The sequence below is a fragment of the Corvus kubaryi genome, unplaced genomic scaffold (genome assembly GCF_017639235.1).
Source record: "Corvus kubaryi isolate FWS band 111438036 unplaced genomic scaffold, C.kubaryi_AGA036_p1.0 64951, whole genome shotgun sequence".
Classification (NCBI taxonomy): Eukaryota; Metazoa; Chordata; class Aves; order Passeriformes; family Corvidae; genus Corvus; species Corvus kubaryi.
Genome location: NW_024581634.1, coordinates 98,498 through 103,098, shown reverse-complemented (window position 1 = coordinate 103,098; position 4,601 = coordinate 98,498). Strand labels below are relative to the sequence as shown.

The following is a 4,601-nucleotide window of genomic DNA, read 5'->3' as shown; positions in this document are numbered from 1 at the left end:
GATTTCCACAGAAATATGATCAGATCCCCCAGTATTCACCATCTTACTGGGTGTGTAATTGGGTGCAGATGAGGGGAGCCAGCAGAGAGCTTAAGGACACAGGTTTGGGCATGGAAACGAGTCAATATGTGAAGGTACTCTTTGTTTCACTTTGTCTACTCTTCCTCTTCTTTCTCCAAGGGAAACGGGAAAATCAAATGGGTCTGCTCAAGGAGGGCCAAGTCCTCTCCAGTGACTCCCTCCTTGCTTCAGCCTCTTGACATCTGCTCTGGCACTGCTCCACACTGTCACCTGTCCAGGGACAGCCTTCTCAGGAGAGGGGGACAGCTCATATTATGATGATTAGACAAGGAGCAACCAAAACCTCTTTGCACCATCTGTAACCTGGTTGTTGTCAGGGTCTTTCCTTCTGGGTGGGAAGCAGCCCTGTCAGCAAGAACCATGTCAGAGCCTTGGTGACTGGAAGTCACGATCTCCCCACTGCCTTACCTTGTCTTTTGATTTTTCACTTTGACTCATTGCTCCCAGTCATCCCTGTCGTCAATAATAAGAGGTGCTGGGGCACATTTCACAAATATGTGTGCCTAATCATCTTGATATCTGAGAGGAGCCATGTAGATAAGAAGAGCTTTTATCTCCTTTTCACAGCGGCAGTGTGAACCCTCCAGGGCTGCACAGGATGACTGCAGCCACACAAGGTTCCAGCAGCAGCATGCACCCGGTTATGCAAAAAAAAGAGGAGAAAAGCCCTTCCAGTCTGCACCGGCTGGATTTAACCTCATGCACCGCTTCAGGATCTGGTGAGTCCCACCAAGTCTGTTATTGTAGACTCAAGATAACCTTCCCCCACTTTGATGTAGCTCTCCTTGGCTCATCCTTACCTGGAAAGGACACAGCCAGCCTTCCTGGCTACTTTGGTACATGCCATTGCAAATCCACCCTGCCTGGAATGTGTGGCTCTCCTCATCCCACTGTGAAAGGCCATCCATGCCCCCGTCATTGGTTTCTTTCATGTACAACAAATTGTACTTATAACAGGAAAGCCCAGGCAGAATTCCCCTGAGAGTCTGAAATGACATTTCTCAGGATCTGACAATAAAACACCACTTGTGCTCTGCCTCTCATCTGTTCACCCTTTCAGTTAAGCTTTCACTCTGTGCATTAGAGAAATGAGTCATCTTCACCATCTCTTATGCACTCACATTCGCAGTACCTTGCCTTAATCTTCAGTTTTTCACTATCACCTGAAATATATGCTCTTTAATATCTAATATTACTTTATGGGGAAAAAACACTAAAAAATCAATCACACTTGTAACGAGAAGCTTCCAAAGACTCTAATCCTAAAATGCACTCCTATAATACCACAAGGGAATCTCCATGCTCAGTATTAAAAGGATAATTTTTCAGTGCATCCCCAGTTTCCCAGATACACATAGCTCTTCATTTTCACCTGCAAATGACTCCATAGATTAACAGAGAGACAAAACTCAATCAAGCATGTCTGTCATTGCGATTATGGCCTGGCTGTAAAGCAATTTCACAGAATGGCAGAGGACCATGATATACCTACCACAGCTTAAAAGCCTTCTTCATTGCACCAGATTTACATAACTTTATTCAGTGTTGTAGGTTCAGAAAAAAATTCATATTTGCCAATAGGGATGGGAAATGAGCAAAGCAGTGACACTGGAGGTAGTTTATCATTTGAATTGGGTTCTGCACCTGCAGAATTCCCCTCTTGCTTTTTTGGCAACACCTTGTGTCTTGCACAGACCCAATAACTGTAAGGGACTATTTCTGTATTTATATTTTCTATCTAATAAAAAATAGTAGTAAGTTGTAAAGATTGAATTAGAGACCACAGTGGTTTTCAATTTTGACTCAGGCTGTGGAGTTCAGTGGGGAAAATGTAGCCCTTAACTCTACACCAAGAAAATACACCAAGATCCTTGTGCTCTCTGCTTGAAGTTCTTCCAGAGTTACTTTAGCATGCTTTCAAAAAATTGTCCCCAGTGGCAATTTCAGAGCCATATATATCAATTCAGATTGCCATGTACAGCCATTTGCAAATTCTGACATGCCCTCAAATCCTAAATCTGACTTAAAATTTCTTCAAGCAGTTTCTGACAGTTTAAGCAAGAAATGCGGACTTTTGAAATGAAAACTGAAATTCTCACTCTTGCGAAAACACTAAGTGATATGAGAGTTGACATGTCAATCATCCTGGCTCCAGAATAATCGTTCATGCTTATTTTACTGGGAAATGAGCAGGTGTGCAAAAGCTCCTGCTGAGCCCCTGCACCTGCAGGAAACAAAACTCTCCAGCAGTCACAAGAATTTGCCCCAGTTCTGCTGCAGAGCTGGTGGGTTCGGGTTGCTCTGGCCCACGCAGAGCATGGTTGGGTGATGCTGCACCATGTTCTTGAAAGAAAATGGGCACAAATCATAGAGTCAGAGATTAACTTAGGTTGGAAAAGACCCAAAGATCATTGGGTCCAACCATTAACCAACACTGCCAAGTCCACCACCAAACCATGTCCGTAAGTCACATCAGGAGTCTCTCCACACTGGCAAATTGGCTATGCTTTGAAAACTCAAAATAGCCAGCCCTGATTTGGTCAAATCAATGCAACCAAAGGTAGTGTGGAGACTTTCAAAAAGCTGATCACATTTTCTAAGGAACAGCTGAATCATGCCATTTTCAGAGAGAAAGCCACAATGATTCTTGGCTGTGCGCAACTTGTTCCCGTAAGGGCAAGGGAAAAACCCAGGGCCAGGGCTGCCTCTTCAGGGTGGCTGGTCAGGTGTGCTGATTTTTGTTCCTTATTATGAAAACTATCTTTTGCCTTCTTCAATAGAAGATAGAAATTTGATGCCATTTCATTTTGTCTTTTTCCCCAGATCCTCATACTTCAAGGCTAAAGCTGAGCTCCTGGAATGACTCTGGAGCTGAAACATACACCTAAGTACTTGGCTGAATCAGTCCCTCTCCAAGTATAAGAAGGAAGATATTCAGGCTTTCTAATTCAGCAGCACAGCAGGGAAACTGCTTGTCTCTGCATGATTGTGTAATTGCTTTTCAAAGAGAGAAGTGAGTTTCTCTATCCACATTGCACTAACAAACCTCAGAAGTCACTTTGGTCTCCCAGCCTAACTTTCAAGATTATTTGTTATGGATAAAAAAAAGACACTTCTATTTCCATAGCTGACAAGCTTTGCCTCAGGGCATGCATTTATTTTCCATGCTGTTGATCTATTCCTCCCTGTATCAGGCTAATTCATCAGATTAATAAAGGACGATTTAGCTTCCTGCAGGGTGTTATTGATCTCTTGGGGAACATGGCAGTTGTTTGCTATGCCCCCTTTCCTCTGAGCAAAAGGGATGATTTTTAAATATTTCTAGTGCTTGAAGGCTACAGTTGGTTCTCACCAAGCAGCTACAGAGGAGCAAAAGGCAGCAGCAAAGGGGAAATGTAAAATGTATCACCTGAACCCCTCTTTCCCCACCTCTGTATTCATCCGTGTGTCCAGAGCACACAAAGCCCCAGCAAGGAGGTGGGAGTGAGCACCTGGCTCCCACAAGAGGCTTCGGGAAGACAAGGCACATCTGGGTTGAGCTGGCACGCATTTCATCCACCCACACCAGGCATTATTTGAAACACTCAGCTCAGTTCATAGACTATCAGGTCAGAAAGGCTCCCTGTATCAGCCCTGTCTCAGACCCCGCTAGGTTCTGCTACAGAAATCTTCATGTGTCATCCAACACAGAAACAAGAGTGTCTCCTTACCGGTGCCAAACTTCCTCCCTCTATCCCACCAAAATCATTCCTTTACCTTCAAGTTACAGTGCTGGATGAGGAGCTTTAATTCTCCATAATCTCTCAGTTGTTCTCTGGCTCCCTGCTTTTCTGGGCACCAATCCCTGTCCTGCAAACACAGCCTGGCTCCTGACTTCCAGAATACATGGCTTGATGCTTGACCTTATTAAAAAACAAACAAACACCGTTTATTTATGCCAAGCTAGAAAGCCCAAATGTTCAGCCTCGATGACTTACTACCTCATTCTTCACCTTTCTTCTGATTTTATGTCATCTGTGGCGGTTTCATTTTCTCCCCAAAACCACAGACAGAAGTGTTAAACGTTGACAGAGCAAGACCTGAGCCCCACCAGAGCTAGGCAGACACAATACCTTGCTCCTGTGTTTGCAGCAGCTCTGCTGTGAGGCTTGTAAATCCCTTGCCTTGAAATCCACTCAGTATGTGCTACATTAATTTTATATACTTCTAATTCCTTAATCAACAGTTTTGAAGAAACAAATATCTCTGTAAATTACAACAACATTATTACCTTTAGCAGTCGAATTTGAAATCTCATTAAAAAGATATGAAGTTCTCTTCTGTAACCCTACAGTGAATGGAATAACTTGGAACAGATCCCCATCCTTTGTTAGTCCTACCTTTCCATATGCTGTTCCATGTATGTCTAGGTCTGGTTTCCAAGCTTGCTTTCACTCCTGCCCATCTGTGATGGCCCAAGCACCACTGACAATCACTATGACCACTTCTGAGAGCTGTGTGGCCAGTATCAGTGACCAGTG

At 43.8% G+C, this 4,601-nt stretch overlaps 1 long non-coding RNA gene across 2 annotated transcripts; it reads left to right on the top strand.

Moving 5' to 3' along the window:
* Positions 1 to 212: 212 nt before the first annotated feature.
* Positions 213 to 3,313, top strand: LOC121672774. Of its 2 annotated transcripts, XR_006018989.1 has the most exons (3): positions 213 to 553; positions 649 to 800; positions 2,905 to 3,313. It is a non-coding gene; the product is annotated as an uncharacterized LOC121672774 (long non-coding RNA). The 2 variants fall into 2 exon arrangements; XR_006018988.1 differs by lacking the exon at positions 213 to 553 and having other exon boundaries at positions 578 to 800.
* The last annotated feature ends 1,288 nt before the right edge of the window (positions 3,314 to 4,601 follow it).